We start from the raw sequence: 15,803 nt of genomic DNA, 5'->3' as shown, positions 1-15,803 counted from the left end.
AATTGAATTTCCACATCAACAGGACAACTTGGAGGGAGTTAACTAGTGTGACATGGCTCTTGTCACTCAATTAACTTAGTAAATTCAAGATAGGGGCATGGAGTTTAGTTATGCATGTGTTGATTGCTAAATTTTAGCAATCTAGTTTAGCTATTTTCAATTGTATTCAATTAATTGAATTCTAATTATTGATAGAGTCAATTAAAGGTCAATTGTGCAGTGGGACAATAGTCTAACTCAGAGATCTATTAGTTAACTGATCAATCAACCCAAAATATCTAATGCATGCATGGAATTCGAATTTCTCAACTGAAGTGGAAGACACAAGGCCAGTGTAACATGACTTGTATACTAGTTTGAGTGTATAGTTGTTGCATGTAGTCAAGAGATCAATCCTTGGGAATTGTGCAAGAAAATATGAGGAAATTCCTATCATTTAGGAGCTAATTTCCTCAAGGATTGGGCAAGAAAATAGGAGACTATATTAGCATATAATTTGCTAAGTGTTGGCTACAGTTTTTCATTCAGCAAAGAGAACAATTATTCGTTTGCAGGTTGTGCTAAGAGCTGGAGTAGGCAATTGTAATAGTTTCTCTATTCAACTAATTAGTGCAAAGAGTCTTGGGTGGATTTTACTAGTTGGGTTCCCCTATAAATCACTATGACTTGTGGTTTTTCCTATTGCATGTCTATGCATGTTGTTCTAAATTGTGATTTCCATTCAGCAAATTAGTCGAGTAAAATTGGGTCTCTTGTTTTTCAGTTTGAAATATTGGGAATTTGTAATTTCTATCAAACAAATTATACCATTTCCATCATCATGTCTCATTTAAATCAGCATGTGACCATAATCTTGTCATCTTGAGCCATTTAAAACTCCAAGTTTGACCTAAATTCCATATTGTAGTATTTAGCCATACTATTTGCACTATGGCATGATTAAATTCTTAAAAATAGGGGTTATGAAACTAAGTGGAAAAAATAATACTTTTTCTAGCCTATTAGTGTTTACACCTTCCAAAAATGGTGTATAAATGTGTAGTGGTGAAGAGTGGACCTTATCAAGTCATTATTTCCAAATATATATTTTATCTAGTCTTTAGTTATCCTTATCTCAACATGTCCTTAATATAACAAGACTATTCACATTGAAGGTATCTCTAAAGACAGGTTTGATATTTAATACATAAATAAAGTCATCGAGGTCATCCATTTAATACATTTCTCATTGCAAGGTTATGTTGTTGAAATTCCATTAAAGAGAATTTGCACCTAAACTTTATTCTTTCTAGCACATTGGGATTTAATTTCTACCATCAAATGATGCAGGATGCAGGAGCATCTCAACCTCCCAGTCATTTTTGACAAATCAAGCTTTTAGAAGGAAAAGCTCCAAATAGGGGGTTTTGACAATTGAGAAGGAATTATAATTCCTTATTGTAAATAATTTTAGTTTCTTTATTTATTATAGAAAGTATGACTCATAGTTCTAAAATAAACCATGGATAAGGATGAGTTGTTAGTATAGGAAAGATATTATAGATCTTAGAAACTGTTGGAGCGATTTTAGGATCTAGTGAATATGCTTTGTTTCTAAATTATATTTATCATTATAAGCGTAAGGACAGAATGACCAAATCAATGTAGAATCAAGCCATATAAAGTGAATGGGGGAAACTGGAGTTTTATGAGTGTATGCGTATGTATATATTTGATTAATGAAATAGAGTTTCATATATCTATTGTGTTCATGAGTTGTCTCTATATGAATGGAAGAATTTTATTTTGAGTGAAATCTAGAATTGACAGAATCATCTTGAGATTAATGGAGTTTCAATATCTGTGTAAGGACCAAAAGTGATGATAGATTAGCATGTTAACCTATTGTTTGAGGATATGGATCCTCTGCAAGGATTACAGACAATTTGGGTTGAAGTGAACCAGGGCTGAATTTTGTGAGTACTATAAAATTCATTGTGTGTGGATTAGGGAATTTTTGTGTGAAATAATCTTGGATTAAGTATGTGTGTGAGACAAGTAATGAGAAGTATTTGTTATAAATAGAATTTGAATTTAGAGCAAGATCGGGGTTACCTAAACAAGGGTAAGTTTTTTATTGAACAATTGTCATTTATGTGCAAGGTGGATTAAATTACTTGTTCATTGAGATCACAATGGCCAAGTTCTATGAGAAAGATGATTTACCAATCCTTTAGAAACTTTGTGGAATAGTTTGAAATCCCATCAAAATGATAAATAATTTGTGAAAGTGGAATGAACAGTCAATAAAGGCTGAAGTGATGACCATTAGATGAATGGATGAGCAAAGAAGATTAATTTGTGAGGAGAAAAGGTAAGAAATCACCATATTTACTAATAGCCATTTGATGTATTTGTTGGAAATAATATTGAGTGGGGGGTGAATCAGTATTATTAAATCAATACAACTTTTTCATTTCCATACTTAGATACATATACGCTACTTCAGTTAATGGAACCCGCGTGTATACACAACTTTGTCTAATGCAACTAGCGTATATCTAGAATACTTATGATTCAGTTAAATCATTAAATGTTGATCTTTAGTTAGTGAATTAGAACTTCATTATCCATATGAATAGTAAGCAAGTGCAGTAAAATAGAACAGATCATCACACACAAGAAGCACACATGAAACACCATGATATAAAGTGGAAACCCAATGTGGGTGAAAACCACCTGCTGCAAGCCGTCTCTATCTTCCTTTAATAAGAAACTTCATTTTACAATATTTATGTACTGGTGTAGACTTATACCAGTACACAGGCTTCTACCTGCAGAAGGCTACAACCTTCTCTCGTTCTCCAGACTCTCCTGGAAGGGAGCTACAACCCCCTTAGCTCTTGTACTAGCCGATCCATTTACTAGTACATAGGTGCCGGCCTACTGAAATGCTCCAACCTTTACCTGTTCTCCAGTTGCTACTGGAAGGGAGCTACCACCCCCTTTGATCTTGTACTAGCTGATGTACTAGTACCTAGGTGCCGACCTACAGAAGGCTACAACCTTCTCTTTCTTCCTCCAGGTACCACATTTCATCAATTTTCAGACTAGATACTCCTGAAGCACAACACAATAATATGAAGGCCATGTTTCATCCAATTTTCATACTGGACCCATCAATATCATTGAAACACAAAATCAATCAACTGAAACCTTATCAACAAACTGCAGTCACAGAGCAGACAACAGAACTCTGTAATAACAATCAGACCCAACTGCAACTTCAAATATCATACTTCATAATGTATACGCTACTACGATGAACCAAACCCACGTACATACGCGCTTTTACCAAAGCTAACCCATGTACACATCTGTAAATATTAACTCAGAGCTTTGCAGCTGTTCCAGACATCAATCATACCCAAATCATAACATTTACAGAACATTACATGCATTAGTATACAGATCTAGACTAAACAGGATCAAACCATATAGAGATGATTCATTCCAAGCCATTAGATCCCGATCTATCCTTAGATCTTGTTCTCCATCAACCGTTGAGATTCCTCCTTAGCTTAGATCAAGCAATGCATCATAAACCCATAGCCTGCATACTGGATCTCATACTCCATTAGATATTCAAGACTTTCTCCAATGCATTTGCCTAATGATCTTCTTCTCCTTTTATAGTCTTAGGCCTTACTCAATACCATGGTCCAAAACCATAACAAGTCAATACCATGGATTTGGGATCAACACTTCTGACGAGATACCATGGTCCGAAACCATAGGTTCAAGTACCAAGGACTAAATACCATGGACCAAAAATAAGTTCTCCCACATGTATGCACCTTTTCGTGCATGAATGTGCGTGCATACACATACACGACTTTGGAATGTCTAACCCGTGTGTATACGTGGCTTGGTCATGATGAACCTACGTATATACTTTTCTCTCTTCATTCTTGTAGTCTGATCATCAATTCTTGCCACTGACCCGCTGTACTATGATCTGTCATCTGTGTGATTTGCCATTAGGGACAAAACTTGTCTCATAATGCCAACAATCTCCCCCTTTGGACTTGATGGCAAAGCTAACTTGTCATATTGAGAACTGTCATCTGATTCCTTTGAGTTGTCTGGCATCCCATGCATTCAGTCACATCTGATATCTCTTCTGTGGATTCATCTAGTTATAAATAAGTGAGATGTTCTTCTACCAGTGGGTTGCCATCATAATGCCAACAATCTAACCCTTTGGACTTGATGGCAACAACACCAAATCACTCTCCCCATTTGACATCAAGGGCAAAGGGCGGACCAAGATATTTTCTTTCCTTGATAAACATTCCGCTGTCCATACTACCCTTGAGTAACTGCTAAAATATCTGAATGAGCTCCCCCTTTGTATATGCCAAGGTGTACCAATCTGACCATGCTCCCTCTGAGAACATGCTGAAGTCTCTGCTCTGTTGAAGTGCGTTGTTCATGCTCCCCCTAACTGTAAGCCAAGTCTATAAAAAGATGTTCTGCAAGAAGAACATGACTCTATCATAAATGACCTTGCTATCACTAAGGACTCATACATACATCCATCTCCAAACCTAGTGGGGATATACCAATATTGACTCATCCACCCAACCAAGTGGGGATACATCAAGGTTTACACATGATAACACAAGAGTATAACATCATCCATCCCAGGCATAGTGGGGAAACCAACATAGGTCGTTACATGACCTTGATAATAAAAGAAATACATGACTGAAATATTTCATCATCCTTCCTATGCATAGTGGGGTTAGAAATTACATCATATGACCAAAAGAGATTTCATCAAATGGATACAATAGATAGAGACACACTATTACATCATGAGTCTTGATATGAATTTTACAAAACATCTAAATAAGACCATGATAGTCATCAGCAACTATCATACACAATGTATGATCTTCTCCATAAGCATCTATCAACAACATCTAGACCAGTAATCATGTTCTCCCTCTGCACCTGTTCCAGATGGTCTCTGTCAGACCCATAACAGACTTTTCTCATCCTGAGACTAGCCCACTGATTTCCAAAATATATGCGACTGTATCCACCAAAACATGTGTATATACACAAATGTCCCTCATAAAACTCGCGTACAACCATTTCTAAATCAGCAACTTGTAGATGTCATGTAACAAGTTATGTCTGCATATTCACATTGTAACATTTGTGAAAAACACCATAGTCATCTTATCATCATCAAGATCTACATGATCCAAGTATCATCACTTTGGGAACATCTGCATCAATCAACATATGTAAGTATCAACTTATCATCATATAGGTAAGAACTCATCATCATCATGTCTCCAATAATGCAACTTTGAGTAATCATTCATGTATCCAACACTATGTATCTTGAGCTCAATATCACTTGTCAAGACTTCTTTATACCATCAACATCAACAACCCTCATCCACATGAGCGCCAAGAACTATAGGAGTCTTGCATCATAACTGTATTATATGATCTTTATGCATATGACGACAGCAGCATATGAGTGTATTCAAGCTTTTTACTTCTCCTTATCCTTAAGAATATCACCATGTAAGCACTATATATGCATCATCAGAGAATCAACCACAAATCTGATCTGAACATCAACTGTGTAACCCCAAGAATCATATGAGATTTTTTCATGGATAGCTCATAACCATATCATAGCAAGATATATCATTTAGCCATATAAGCATCATCACCAAGGACTACTAACCATAATGCCAAAAATGCATTATTCAAAACATAAACTCCCCCTGAACCTCTGCCATCTGTTTATTGTCAGATCTAATCATGCATATATCAGCAAGAAGTATCACGACATCATCATCATCAAGTTAGGATCAATATCACTTCTAAACATCTTATGAGTATCAAGACATTTCCACACATCATTAGCAGATTGTAACCATTATCAAATAGAGCAAATAATGGACTGAATCATATCAGATCCTTTTTCTGAGCCTGTCCCCTCTGCTTTTCCTCAGACTTACATATACGCGACTGTGTAGTGTCTAACTCGTGTATATAAGCGACTTCCCTTTATGAAACTTGCGTATGAGATTTAGGAAACTGAAATTTTACACTTTCAGCTCCCTTTGAGTCTGTTATGTTTGTATATGGTGATGTGCCACATCTTCCTGACTGTACTTCCTTCTTCTTCCACATCTTCAAGTGTGATGATGTTTTCTCCTTTTAGTGTGGTGCGCATACCTTGTTCGTGCATTCCTTCACTATATGTCCAAGCTTGTTGCATGCATAACATCTTACATGTTTCATATTCCTTCTGTAGCAATCAACAGCTTTGTGACTGAACATATTGCAAGAAAAATAATATCCATTAAAGTACCTAGACCGTGATGATCTTTCTGCGTGATGATCTCGAACCACTCTTCTTCTACATTTGGTTGCAACATGTCCAAGATTATGACATACATAACATTCAACCTTATTTATCGGAGGAGTAAAAGATTTTCTTTGAAGAATTTCTTTCCATGACCTCTCATCTCCATGATTCTTCTTCAACAGATTCATGAAAACCAAGACTAGCTTTGATAGCAGGAAACCTTTGACTACTAAGAATATCATCCAAGATCTTAGTACTATCTTGAAATCGTAAGAGCTTATCCTTTTCTTATAATTTATCTTTTAGAATATTTACCTCAACCAGATGTTGCTCTTCCTTTTCAAGATACCGCTTCTTCATGTTTTCCTCAGCTTTTCTTCCTTCTTCCAACTGATGTCTTAGTTCAAGAACTTCGTTTTCTTGTTTTTCAAGAGCTTGGAGAAGTTCTTTATTCTTCTTCTTTGATTCTCCAAGATCTTCCTTTAGCGAGAGGATCGTAGCTTCAAGCCTTTCATAATAACTGGATCTATCTCTGAGTTTCTTGATTGTTGTGCTCCTTTCATTGACTTCATTTCTTAATGATGTCACTTCATCCTGCAACTTTTGACATTGAACTACCTTGTCCTTGAATACCTTCCTTACCTTGTTTTCTTCCTCTAGTTGAACTTTTAGTTTGGTAGCTTCTTCTTTGAAAGCACATTCCCTTTTGTTCAATAGATCTTGTTGATCTCTAATTTTGTCTGTAAGCCTTTTAAATTCTGCCTCTATTTGATATCTTTCTTGCTCACCCATAAGAGAAAATTTAGTGGTTGCGTATCACTTTCATCATCTTCAAATGGATAGATAACTGTATCACCAGACGATAACAAATTCATACCTGATAGTTCTTGTTCATCTTCATTCTGAAGTGATTCTGAATCTGAAGTGCTTCTTCCACATATTCCCCAATCAATTCTCCCATTGTCATAGTCTTTCTGAGATGTCTTCTTCTTCTTAGGTGCTTTCTTCTTGAGCTTCTTTCCCATTGGTCTACAGATCTCCTTCAAGTGATCAAGCTTCAACCAAAGGACCTGCTCTGATACCAATTGTTGGAAATAATACTGAGAGGGGGGGTGAATCAGTATTATTAAATCAATAAAACTTTTTCATTTCCATACTTAGATACATATACGCTACTTCAGTTAATGGAACCCACGTGTATACGTAACTGTGTCTAATGCAACTAGCGTATATCCAGAATACTTATGATTCAATTAATCCATTAAATGTTGATCTTTAGTTAGTGAATTAGAACTTCATTATCCATATGAACAGTAAGCAAGTGCAATAAAACAGAACAGATCATCACACACAAGAAGCACACATGAAACACCATGATATAAGGTGGAAACCCAATGTGGGTGAAAACCACCTGCTGCAAGTCGTCTCTATCTTCCTTTAATAAGAAACTTTATTTTACAATATTTCTGTACTGGTGCAGACTTATACCAATACACATGCTTCTACCTGTAGAAGGCTACAACCTTCTCTTGTTCTCCAGACTCTCTTAGAAGGGAGCTACAACCCCCTTAGCTCTTGTACTAGCCGATCCATATACTAGTATGTAGGTGTCGGCCTATTGAAATGCTCCAACCTTTACTCGTTCTCCAGCTGCTACTGGAAGGGAGTTACCACCCCCTTTGATCTTGTACTAGCTGATGTACTAGTACGTAGGTGTTGACCTACAGAAGGCTACAACCTTCTCTTTCTTCCTCCAGGTACCACGTTTCATCAATTTTCAGACTGGATACTCCTGAAGCACAACACAATAATCTGAAGGCCACTTTTCATCCAATTTTCATACTAGACCCATCAATATCATTGAACCACAAAATCAATCAACTGAAACCTTATCAACAAACTGCAGTCACAGAGCAGACAACAGAACTTTGTAATAACAATCAGACCCAACTGCAACTTCAAATATCATACTTCATAATGTATACGCTACTACGATGAACCAAACCTGCGTACATACACGCTTTTACCAAAGCTAACCCACGTACACATCTATAAATATTAACTCAGAGCTTTGCAGCTATTCAAGACATCAGTCATACCCAAATCATAACATTTACAGAACATTACATGTGTCAATATACAGATCTAGACTAAACAGGATCAAACCGTATAGAGATGATTCATTCCAAGCCATTAGATCCCGATCTATCCTTAGATTTTGTTCTCCATCAACCGTTGAGATTCCTCCTTAGCTTAGATCAAGCAATGCATCATAAACCCATAACCTACATACTGGATCTCATACTTCATTAGATATTCAAGACTTTCTCCAATGCATTTGCCTAATGATCTTCTTCTCCTTTTATAGTTTTAGGCCTTACTCAATACCACGGTCCAAAACCATAACAAGTCAATACCATGGACTTGGGATCAACACTTTTAACGAGATACCATGGTCCAAAACCATAGGTTCAAGTACCAAGGACTAAATACCACAGACCAAAAATAAGTTCTCCCACATGTACGCGCCTTTCCGTGCATGAATGTGTGTGCATACACATACGCGACTTTGGAATGTCTAACCCGTGTGTATACGTGGCTTGGTCATGATGAACCTGCGTATATACTTTTCTCTCTTCATTCTTGTAATCTGATCATCAATTCCTTGCTACTGACCTGCTGCACTATGATCTGTCAATTGTGTGATTTACCATCAAGGACAACACTTGTCTCATAATGCCAACAATATCCCCCTTTGGACTTGATGGCAAAGCAAACTTGTCATACTGAGAACTGTCATCTGATTCCTTTGAGCTGTCCAGCATCCCATGCATTCAGTCACATCTGATATCTCTTTTGTGGATTCATCTAGTTATAAATAAGTGAAATGTTCTTCTACGAGTGGGTTACCATCAAGTACAACACATGCATCATAATGCCAACAATCTCCCCCTTTAGACTTGATGGCAACAACACCAAATCACTCTCCCCCTTTGACATCAAGGGCAAAGGGCAGACCAAGATATTTTCTTTCCTTGATAAACAATCCACTGTCCATACTCCCCTTGAGTACCTGCTGAAATCTCTGAATGAGCTCCCCCTTTGTATATGCCAAGGTGTACCAATTTGACCATGCTTCCTCTGAGTACATGCTGAAGTCTCTGCTCTGCTGAAGTGTGTTGTCCATGCTCCCCCTGATTGTAAGCCAGGTTTGCAAAAAGATGTTCTACAAGAAGAACATGACTCTATCATAAATGACCTTGCTATCACTAAAAAATCATACATACATCCATCTCCCAACCTAGTGGGGATATACCAATATTGACTCATCCACCCAACCAAGTGGGGATACATCAAGGTTTACACATGATAACACAAGAGTATAACATCATCCATCCCAGGTATAGTGGGGAAACCAACATAGGCCGTTACATGACCTTGATAATAAAATAAATACATGACTGTAATATTTCATCATCCTTCCTATGCACAGTGGGGTTACAAATTACATCATATGACCAGAAGAGATTTCATCAAATGGCTACAATAGATAGAGACACACTATTACATCATGAGTCTTGATATGAATTTTACAAAACATCTAAATAAGACCATGATAGTCATCAGCAACTATCATACACAATGTATGATCTCCTCCATAAGCATCTGTCAACAACATCTAGACCAGCAATCATGTTCTCCCTCTGCACCTGTTCCAGATGGTCTCTGTCAGACCCATAACAGACTTTTCTCATCCTGAGACTGGCCCACTGATTTCCAAAATATACGCGACTGTATCCACCAAAACATGCGTATATACGCGGATGTCCCTCATAAAACTCGCGTACAACCATTTCCAGATCAGCAACCTGTAGATGTCCTGTAACAAGGTATGTCTGCATATTCACATTATAACATTTGTGAAAAACACCATAGTCATCTTATCATCATCAAGATCTACATGATCCAAGTATCATCACTTTGGGAACATCTGCATCAATCAACATATGTAAGTATCAACTTATCATCATATAGGTAAGAACTCATCATCATCATGTCTCCAATAATGCAACTTTGAGTAATCATTCATGTATCCAGCACTATGTATCTTGAGCTCAAGATCATTTGTCAAGACTTCTTTATATCATCAACATCAACAACCCTCATCCACATGAGCGCCAAGAACTATAGGAATCCTGCATCATAACTGTATTATATGATCTTTATGCATATGATGACAGCAACATATGAGTGTATTCAAGCTTTTTACTTCTCCTTATCCTTATGAAGATCACCATGTAAACACTATATATGCATCATCATAGAATCAACCACAAATCTGATCTGAACATCAACTGTGTAACCCCAAGAATCATGTGAGATTTTGTCATGGATAACTCATAACCATATCATAGCAAGATATATCATTTAGCCAAATAAGCATCATCACCAAGGAATACTAACCATAATGCCAATAATGCATTATTCAAAACATAAACTCCCCCTGAACTTGTGCCATTTGTTTACTATCAGATCTGATCATGCATATATCAGTAAGAAGTATCACGACATCATCATCATCAAGTTAGGATCAAAAACACTTCTAAACATCTTATGAGTATCAAGACATTTCCACACATCATTAGCAGATTGTAACCATTATCAAACAAAGCAAATAATGGATTGAATCATATCAGATCCTTTTTCTGAGCCTGTCCCCTCTGCTTTTCCTCAAACTTACATATACGCGACTGTGCAGTGTCTAACTTGCGTATATACATGACTTCCCTTTATGAAACTTGCGTATGAGATTTAGGACACTGAAATTTTACACTTTTAGCTCCCTTTGAGTCTGTTATGTATGTATATGGTGCTATGCCACATCTTCCTGACTGTACTTCCTTCTTCTTCCATATCTTCAAGTGTGATGATGTTTTCTCCTTTTGGTGTGGTGCGCGTACCTTGTTCCTGCATTCCTTTTCTATATGTCCAAGCTTGTTGCATGCATAACATCTTACATGTTTCATATTCCTTCTGTAGCAATCAACAACTTTGTGACCGAACATATTGCAAGAAAAACAATATCCATTAAAGTACCTGGACCGTGATGATCTTTCTAGGTGATGATCTTGAACCACTCTTCTTCTGCATCTAGCTGCAACATGTCCAAGATTATGACATACATAACATTCAACCTTATTTATCGGAGGAGTAAAAGATTTTCTTTGAAGAATTTCTTTCCTTGGCTGTTGATGGGGTTGACCTCTCATCTCCTTGTTGAGCATTTCAGATTTTGCATTAGATTCCCTTGTCTTACTTTGTGAACTAGATTCTTCTTCAACACATTCATGAAAACCAAGACCAACTTTGATAGCAGAAGACCTTTGGCTACTAAGAATATCATCCAAGATCTTAGTAATATCTTGAAATCGTAAGAGCTTATCCTTTTCTTCTAATTTATCTTTTAGAATACTTACCTCAACCTGATGTTGCTCTTCCTTTTCAAGATATTGCTTCTTGATGTTTGCTTCAGCTTTTCTTCCTTCTTCCAATTGATTTCTTAGTTCAAGAACTTCATTTTCTTGTTTTTCAAGAGCTTGGAGAAGTTATTTATTCTGCTTCTTTGATTCTTCAAGATCTTCCTTTAGCGAGAGGATCGTAGCTTCAAGCCTTTCATAATAACTGGATCTATCTCTGAGTTTCTTGATTGTTGTGATCCTTTCATTGACTTCATTTCTTAATGATGTCACTTCATCCTGCAACTTTTGACATTGAACTACCTTGTCCTTGAATACCTTCCTTACCTTGTTTTCTTCCTCTAGTTGAACTTTTAGTTTGGTAGCTTCTTCTTTGAAAGCACATTCCCTTTTGTTCAATAGATCTTGTTGATCTCTAATTTTGTCTGTAAGCCTTTTAAATTATGCCTCTATTTGATATCTTTCTTGCTCACCCATAAGAGCAAATTCAGTGGTTGTGTTATCACTTTCATCATCTTAAAATGGATAGATAACTGTATCACCAGAGGATAACAAATTCATACCTGATAGTTCTTGTTCATCTTCATTTTGAAGTGATTCTAAACCTAAAGTGCTTCTTCCACATATTCCCCAATCAATTCTCCCACTATCATAGTCTTTCTGAGATGTCTTCTTCTTCTTAGGTGCTTTCTTCTTGAGCTTCATTCCCATTGTTCTATGGATCTCCTTCAAGCGATCAAGCTTCAACCAAAGGACCTGTTCTGACACCAATTGTTGGAAATAATACTGAGAGGGGGGTGAATTAGTATTATTAAATCAATAAAACTTTTTCATTTCCATACTTAGATACATATATGCTACTTCAGTTAATGGAACCCGCGTGTATACACAACTGTGTCTAATGCAACTAGCGTATATCCAGAATACTTATGATTCAGTTAATCCATTAAATGTTGATCTTTAGTTATTGAATCAGAACTTCATTATCCATATGAATAGTAAGCAAGTGTAGTAAAACAGAACAGATCATCACACACAAGAAGCACACATGAAACACCATGATATAAGGTGGAAACCCAATGTGGGTGAAAACTGCCTGCTGCAAGTCGTCTCTATCTTCCTTTAATAAGGAACTTCATTTTACAATATTTATGTACAATACACATAGATGAGAGAGCGAATGGAGCTACTTATGCTAGTGAATTTCTTAACTGTCCAAACCTGGTGCAAGTACCCTCACATATAGTGGAGCACTCTCCAAGAAGGCCTACCAATGTTTGTCCCAGGTACAACAAAGTTTGTCCCTTTTGTTGTCACCTTATGTATGAGTCCTAGGATTATAGCCGCTATGGTTACCACCTAAAATAAATTGACCTTAGGGGATAGTTGACAGTCCAATATACACAAAAAGGAAGGGTAATTAAATCTTAAATACCTTGAGAGATTCCTCAAAAATAGGTGTACTCCTCTGTGGTGATCCTAAGTTTTATAAAACATCATTTGTAATATGTGAAAATCAACACACCAAGACAAATGAAGTGAGGTTAATAACTCTATTGGCCCCAATGTGACCTCATCCTTAACTCCTATGTGAGAGAAGCTTCCCAGGCAATGTGATGTTTGTTGGGTTGTGTTATATTCTTTCCATGACTAGCTACCCTATTGCACAACAAGGGGGTCACAGGGGGTTTGAGGGGGGAAGTTAGTCCCCCTCTATGGGGTCCAGGGTAGCACCCTTGGGAAAGTTTTTTTGGTCCCTATATTAGGTGGGTGGACCTACCTATGGTTTTGTGCATGGTTTTCACACATGGTTTTGGGCGTGATGGTTTTTTGGTCCATGGTATTGGATGCTTCGGCATGTATATATATGTATTGTAACTTGGAAAGGTACATAATGAAAAATCAATTTGGTAGTCTCGGTTTTTGGGTCCAGGGGAAAATCTCTGTGTTTATTTGTTTTATGTGTTATTCTCTCGCCTTTGTTTATTTTCTATTTCTTAGAATTCATATGAAGGTAATTTCTATATGGGGTTAAAACCTACAATGTTGCAAATCGTTTTTCATTCCCTAGCTTAAAATTTTAAGTTTTTTTTGTAGCCTTGGAGGGTTTAAACTCACCACCCATTCCAAGGCCCTAAAATTAGGCTAATGTAGATTTTCTACGAGAGAAACATAAAAATTTGAATTGATTTTATTAAGCATTAATTTTATGTTTTTTTTTAACTCGAATAGGCATATGGAGTGGACAATATGGTATTTTGACATTACTCTAAAGCTTATGCAACAAAATGAAATGCAAAACCTTTATTTTCAATGAAATATAAATTATGAGGAGAAATATTTTTAAAATTCCCAAATTAAATCAAATTTACTCAAAAACCAAAATGATTTCACTACTCAACAAATGCTTCATTTCAAAACCAAAAGTATGCCCTCCTACAAATGCAAGAATTTAACAATTTTCATTTTCAAAGAAGAAATAAAGCATAGAAAGAATGCAACAATTTCATTCTGAGAAAAAAATAATAATTCAAGCAATATTAATGTTTTTCTTTTTCAAAAAATAAATTACTAAGGAAAAGGAAGAATATTATTTTTTCAACAAGCAAGCCTAAAAAAAACTTTGAATTAATTGATTAAATGCAAACAAAAAGGCACACTAATATCTGAGGAAAATGTAGAAATTCTACAAATTCTCTACAAATCTCACTCTGAGAGCTATGTAGAAAATTTGACTATATATTAACTCGATAATGCAATATAACCAAAGCAGAATAATATAAGCTACTTCTACTATCAATTTACTTTGCGAAAGCTTAAAGATCAAGTTGAATCGAGCTAAAAAATATAACCAGAAGAAGAAGAATCAATCATCTAATACACATGAAAATACTTTTGGGATAGCCTCAGCGAAAAACCCCATTATCTGTATTATCATACAAGGTGGAAATACATAGAGATTATACAAAGCCTTAGCTCTCATAGCTAGCCAGCTCTCAGTACAATCCTCACATATGCTCACACGCAATCTAGGCTTCTCTCAAGCCTTCCTTTCTGCCCTCCAAGCTGCTATTTCCTTGCGTTGTTCCTTTGGGATGATTCACCTTCAACCAAGTGGAACACTGCTCTTACACACTGTAAAACTGTGCAATCCTCAAGCAGCCTTACCTTGACTGCATGCATGAGTTTCCTTTATAGGAAAACACATGCAATTGATAGTAGATTGTCCTTGACATTTAGCTCAACTGGGTCTTTCTCATAATACACATGCATGAGTTTCTGATGAGGGAATCTTCAGTTATCTAAAGTACACTGGTTGAGTGCATGCATGCATCAATTGACTGATAACTCACAATTAGTTCCTCAAACAGTTTGGAACTAATTTAACTGGACTTAAATCAGTAAGCTGAGCTAACTAATTACAACTCAAATATAACTCAACCTTATCTAGTTAATTGAGGGATAATCTCCTTAATTTAAGGGATAACTGTTGCATGAATTCAGAAAGAATTCTAACTTGAATTTCTCCAACTAATTAATCCATAATGATGTAATTAATTATTTCAAAGTAGCTAGTGAGACTAATTTCGATTTTAATTCACAATTTTAATTAAAGGACAAATTAAAATTGGAATATTCTGGATTCTATTTTTATCATTTATTGTTGCTATTTTCAGCACTCCCTCTCAACAAGAAAGGAATTCAACTCGATCCTGATCGTGAACCTTTGGAATGTTATGCATGCAACACTTCTCTCTAGTGATGTTTCTCCAACAACTCCAAAAACAAAAAACATCCAACCTGAATTAGTATGATGGATTAGTCATCAAAGTCTCTGACTGCTATTGCCTCTGTCAACTAAAAACTTTACGCTTTGGCTAACTCTGCCTTTCTGCACTGTTGTCAATCCTTCTCTGCGCTCTTCAGTATCTGATTGCTCTAGC

This window comes from Pinus tabuliformis, chromosome 6 (assembly GCF_031772625.1).
Source record: "Pinus tabuliformis cultivar Carrire ecotype Pingquan chromosome 6, CPIR1, whole genome shotgun sequence".
Lineage (NCBI taxonomy): Eukaryota > Viridiplantae > Streptophyta > Pinopsida > Pinales > Pinaceae > Pinus > Pinus tabuliformis.
Note: the sequence above shows the minus strand (reverse complement) of the source record.